Genomic DNA, 6,763 nt, shown 5'->3' on the forward strand with positions numbered 1-6,763 from the left:
AATAAATCAGTTTGACACCGCTTTACTGCCACCACAAACACCGGCTGTTATGGAGCTTATAAACAAAATAGAAATAAAGACTTAAATTTACCTCAGGTTTACTGTTCTAACATCACATAACAAAAGGGTGTGTCTACACTGAGAAAATAAACCGGTTTGATAGCGCTTTAACTGCCACGGTCAAAAGCATGGAATTCTGGGATTTAGTTCTTGACCAAAGCATTAGGATTATGTTTAAAATGCATCCCTTTCGCTATTAAAAAGCTTTAAAAGTCCCAGATTTTTTTTTGGGGGGGGAATCAATACAATAATATAAAATAATAATAAAGATTTTCTTTCCACCCAAAGTGACCAGAGGTCCCCTTTTCCAGGACATGTCCTCATGTCAGCCTTCGTTCCAAGAGGAGTCCAAAAATGTCCTCCATTTTGATCAGGCCTATAAAAATGAAAATAAGCTGATAATAATAATAAGACAGGACTAATCATAATTCATATAATCTATATAATAATTATTATAAGTAATAATAATGATAATTAATAATAATCAGACAATAATACGATGATAATAATAAGCATGGACTAAGCATATTATAATATATTATCAATAGTAATATAAGTAATAATATAAATAATATAAGCATGATGTGATAATAATTAGCATGGACTATCATAATTGAATTCTATTATATAATTATAAGTATCATAATATAATCATAATATAATAATATCAGGACAATAAACATGATACTAATCCATGATGATAATAATAATAAAGCATGGACTAATCATAATTATAATTATATGTTAATATAATTATATAGTATTATAAGCTATAATATAAATAATAAAATAACATGATAATAAGCTGATCATAATATAATTTAATTATATTATAATATAATTATAAGTAATAATAATAATAATAAATATTCATCAGGACTAATAAGCATGATATTAAGCATGATAGTCCTTTGAGCATGAATCATATTCATATGAGTGTTTTTAATTTTTATTTGGTCCTACGTTTCTCTGGATGGCCTACATTTGCAGTGCCATCGTCCTGTTTGACGTGAGGACATCTGGTCCCCTGGGGTGACCAAAGGCCCCCTTTTCCAGGACTTGTCCTACATTCCAACCTTCTGTCTTGGAGGAATTGCAAAACTGCCCTCCATTGGAGCATGATTAAGGGCATGAATTTATATTATATGAGTGCTTTAGCTATTATTTGGTCATGTCTTACATTTTTCTGGAATGGCCTACATTTTGCAGTAGGCTTTAATTTTATAATAAATATGCGAAGGAGAACTTTTTTTTAATGGAAGAATAGCAAGTATTCAATCCAATCAATCTGAAAGGAGATGAACCTGACATTGGTCTTTCTTTGCAGTCGGATTCTCTTGTTGTGTGGACGTCTGTGTCTGTGGCAGCTTGCACCAACTGTGAAGTTGTATGTCGACATCACCTTCGGTGTGGTTTGCAAAATCTGAAATGTGTGATGTGATTGAGCCAATTTTGGACAATGGTGCATGGCAGTTGAAGAGGAACCAATGGGTTACAACCCCGACAGATTTAAATGGCTGCCTTCTTAGGGGTGCATCCACACTGATGGAAATACCACAAAGTCGCACATTCACATTGGCCCAGGGATAGTCAGGTTTATTTTGGGTCAACTTCTTGACTAAAGTTTCTAGACTTACACATCCGATATACACTACAATGCTAACAATGCCCTCTTTTTCCATGCGTCCTCCCTGAGGTCAAAAGGTTTTATTTTAATAGATACATAGAGAGAAAGTTTTTTTGTCTCTTTGTTCAGTTTCTTGTGATCAACAATCTTGGAGAATAGCGGCATTGAATCAATCAATCAATAAACAATCCTGAAACGAGACAAAAACCCGCATTGCTCTTCTTTTGCAGTCAGATTCTCTGGTTGTGTGTGACGTGGATCCAGAGCTGAAGGGCAAACTGAAGAATTCCGCTTTCGCAAAGAGAACAAACAACGCGGCTATCATTAGTGAGTCCGTATCCTGTGTGCCGCTATCCCTAATTGCTCCCGGATGGGGCCACAACAGTGTGACTTAATGTAACTGGTATTGCAAAAGAGAGGGGTGATCCGTATAGCATGAGATGAAATCAAGGGCCCAATGTGGTAGCCAAATCAGATGGGGTTCAAGCACTTTGGTTCTCATGAGCATGTTTCAAAAAGCATCTTACCTGTTTTCCTCCCTTTCCATCTCTTTCTCCCCTCTCCTTTCAGGATGAGTACATTACTTTCACAGATGACGCTTGTGTTTTCTAACCTGGAAGCCTGCCATGTACCTCCTTAAATGATGCTTGGAATGTTGCTACTACAATTGATTAAATGAGCCTTTAGTGCTTGAACAGGGCTGGCCCTACCATTAGGGACAGTGAGGCAACACCGAGACACGAGGGGCTTATCAGAAGTAGAATCCAATGGCAATCTGAACGCAATCATGGGTTTCATGTTATTGCGTGACAGACTGCCACAGCACATTCGGGCAATGGCATGCTATTTGGGGGCAATGGGGAGTCATGAATGCAATTAGCATTCACGTAAATTCTCTGAACTAGCGAATTCAGGTGATGCGTTCTGGCCCCACTTTCTTTTCATGCAATTAAGAGAAATGCTCCCATGGGATAAGTCCCAGGTACTGTAACAGAAAACTTCAGGCACCTCAAATTCTAGGCTTGGCAGAGCAGGAAATTAGTAGAGGGAGCCAGTATCTGAAAATATACGTTTATTTTTCAGGTGTCAGAAAGGAAACATGATCTCAGCGGAATTCAGTTCCAAAAACTGAGGCCCCAAAACCATACAAAATGGCTCTTTTCCCATTATTTAGACAAAGAAGCTTCTTCAATGACCTGAACTGGCTCAAGAAGTTTAAACATACAGAATCTGCATCAGGGACGAAGATATGCATCTATTACAACTGCGTTTCCCACTTTGCACCCCTCCTTTTTTAACTCAACAGCTGCATTTCCTGATCTAAGTTGTGTTGTTGTGTCTGTTTTGCTGGTGCCAGTGCCTTCCAGGTCACCATTCGCTCAACAGGCCTTATGCTAGTTTTAAGCCTTGCTTTAAACATTTCTCGACTACAAAGGTGACTCTATCTTCCTAGCTTTTCTTAGAACAGGAACATTCTACCACTTCCTTCCCTCCTTTTGATGTTGATCAATGTTTTATACTGCATGATCCATCACCATTACATGTTTCTATGACACTTTAAACACAAAAAGAACAACTTGTCTTGAGTGAGCATCTTATCTCCCAGACAATCACATTTTCCAGTTGGTCTAATTCGAAAGGCAGCGTATAGATTCGTCAACACAACAATTCTCATTGCCTTTTAACCCTTTGACACTTTGCTGGATCTAATTCTATGGCGTTTATTCATCTGGAGACCAAGAATCCTCGTAGTGATGTATATTTGTTTCATGCTCCAACAGGAGAGCTCACTAAAAGAGTATTGTATCTGCTGTCAGGATCACACCCCATTGAGATACTATGATGTTCACAGACCTTGCCAAGCGAATATGTATACCATGCTTCTATTGGACGGTCAGAGCTAGGAAGAAGACTCCAGGATGTCACACCATCTTTCAGGTGCTCTTCCACTCCAGGGGCAATATCTTTCCCGTCCTATGTGCTTCTCTTCTGGGAGGACCACTATGGCACAGCTCTTGTTGTGTAATCGTCCACCAAGTAGGTCTAGGCCTTCCACTTCAAGTGTGTTCAATCGATAGGAAAGCTCCCTCCTTTTCTCAGAGTGTCCTGAGAAAACCCACTAGCTGGCTCAATATCATGCAATTTACAGTAACAAGGAGATCTGAGCCGAGAACAACCACAATTAGATCTTTGGTCATGGCTGACTGCTTCTCCTCATTGGTCTCACTGTGAAAATCTCTTGTGTAACGCTTATGTCAGGGATATATGTATAGTATGCAGGCTTGATGATTTTGGGATGTGACTGGATTTGGGGATGTCTATGCTGGATAACTTCATTTACACTTATCATTTAGTTTACCACTTATAACAAACTCAGTTATTACAGAAGACAGAACGAAACAAGAAAAAGAGCAATGTCTCTGGGAAAAAGGCCTTTCTTCTTTGGATGGAGCTTCCTGGATTCCAATAGCAGAGCTCAGCTTTGACTGAGTGCAGATTGTGCCAGTTCAGCTTCCGGTGTGAATGGGACATGAATCTGCTCCTCTGATCTTCATCTGTGGCCCCCTTTTCCAGGTAGGAAAAGCAAAACACTGAACAAAACTAACTTATTAAGTTATTATTAGGTGTCATTACAATTTCATAAGAACAACAATTTTGACTTGATCCATGCACCCACACTTGAATCCAGTAAATCCACACGAATGACAACAGAACGGAATAACAAACACACATTATTTTACACTTCTTTGCTTCAGGCCAATAAGTATTCCAGCTTGGAATAGGATCAGGATGTTGACTTGAAGTTTTACAGTGTTTTCAAAGCTTTCTCTTGTCATAATACAGTCCATACTGTAACATAATATTCTCAATGCTTCCATGTTCTTTTTATTCCATCCAGAACCACATATAGGTCTAACATTTATTAACAAATGCGATTTATCATTCCAATGGCATAAATCAAATTGAATTGACAATCACAATTTGCCAGGATACACATTATATTCTGGGCTTCAAATCACAAAAAGAAACTCAAGTGTTTCAAAAAATACATTTAGATTACAAAACTAAAAAAGACAAATATAAAGACTAAGCAAACTGGTTCAGGCCAAAACAAGCACAGAACCCCAAAAGGACATCCTTGGATGGAAATCTCAGACTTAAAAATATGACAAAACCATTTTGAAAAACCTTTGGCCAACCATCATCGAAACTTAAAGCAAAAAAAAAACAATATCCAACCCTCCTGCCGTCAAAAAACCAGGAATCAAAAGAGGAATAATATGAATGATATTCAGAGCCAAAAAATGGGGAAACCCAAAATAAGATCTAAAAATCTAACAAAAACCTTCAGTCTATAATTTAAAACAAGCTGATTAATATTGCATCAGCAAAACTAAGGGGCATCTCTATTCAAGAGCCAAAATAGGTCCTAATGTTAAAAAATAGTTGAGAAACAAATCAAAAGGCCAGAAATAATCACTCAGACTCAAAAATGAAAGGATAAGCCAAGTTCCCAGGCAAAAGCAGGACTTTGCAGGACTCAGGCGGTTGTTGCTCAGGAGGCAGAGCTGTGGCATTGGCACACAGAATTAAAACATCCTCCTAGCATTACATTCTCAGGCTTCAAAACAATTGGATCGATCAATTCCAATTGGAAAAATAATTTAGCTGGCTGCCAATCTAACCATTTCAAAACCTCAAAACACCACAGAAAGCTTCTGTGTTTTACATGCTTTAAAAACAACATGTCTTTTAAGCACTGCATCATTCTTTCTCACAAAAACAATTGCATTTGGAAAAACATAATCCTAAAACGGCATCTAAGGCTCTCTTTCACAAGCCAGGAGAGCATCTTGAGGCCGGGAAAGAAAAACACAACCGAGGGCAGCCTGGATAACTACTGCTATCCTTTAAAAGGACCCAAAACCTTGGGCCCATTCAGGACTGCACTTACCCCAGTTCAGGGTTCATTCTAACACGTGACATTCATATTGGGCCCGATTCTGTCGCAATCCATTTCGAGGCATGCGCAAGCAAATGCCCTTGCCCGGGACATCCAGATTGGGGCAAAATAAATCTTTTTGAAAAAACCCAGGTTCCCCGAAATACGAATTGCCCCTGATCATGAGCGGGGCAAATTCGGAGGATTGGGTCAGAGACAGGGCATTCCCTCTCTTCATCAAGAAGGAGAGGAGCCAGAGGAAGGATACAAAAAGGGAATTGGTGGCAGGAGCAAAAAAGGGGTGATGAAGGGTCAGTGCAGGGCCCAGAGCAAGCCAGCTCTGCTCTCAGCGGGACCTTGGCTTTTGGTTTTCTTTGTTTCAATTATCTTCTCTCTTTGCCAAGATTTTTGCTTCGGTAGTCTACATTTAGATAGAATGTGGATAGCTGCCGGTTCCAGAAAAGGGAAAGGTTGCAAAGGCAAGACTTGTTTCCTTTGCAATGAATGGTCAATCTGATGTACCTTTGCTCTTGTGAATTGGCAAATTGGGAAATAAGGAACATGCTTTTGCGATGTCTCTAAGGAATTCAGGGGTAGCCTGCACTGCTTTTGAAAGCAAAGTGCATGGCAATCACATCCTTTTCTGGCAAAAAGGGGGGATACATTGTATGAGGCATTCTGGGGTGGCAAGGATGCAGAGATGGCATTAGCTTGCATTTGGGGTGAAATGGGGCCAAGGGCAGATCATAAACTGCGCTGACAAAATGCCCACAACACACACACACACACAGAGGAGGTTTTTACATTTGGCAAGTGGTGCCTGGTCGTTAAAAAAAAAAGGAGGGGGGAAGCACACTTCCGATGCCCAATGAGTGCGCAAACGTCACCTGACCATTGTGGGACTAAATTTGATTGACAGCCGGTACTTCACGTTAAACCCGATTTCTCCAAGAGGGCATTCGGTTAAAATGCCCCTGTTTGTAGTGGGACTTGCTCGGAGAGATTCGGGAGCCTCCCCCCCCCCAGAATCTTCCCAGTTCTTTCCAGGTTAAAAGTCCATGAGATGGGCCATAGACTTGCATATATTTGGTCAGGTAGGAAAGTTCAGTTTTGCCTGAATTCCCACTTGTTCT

Source organism: Sceloporus undulatus, chromosome 9, assembly GCF_019175285.1.
Source record: "Sceloporus undulatus isolate JIND9_A2432 ecotype Alabama chromosome 9, SceUnd_v1.1, whole genome shotgun sequence".
In the NCBI taxonomy this organism is placed as follows: Eukaryota; Metazoa; Chordata; class Lepidosauria; order Squamata; family Phrynosomatidae; genus Sceloporus; species Sceloporus undulatus.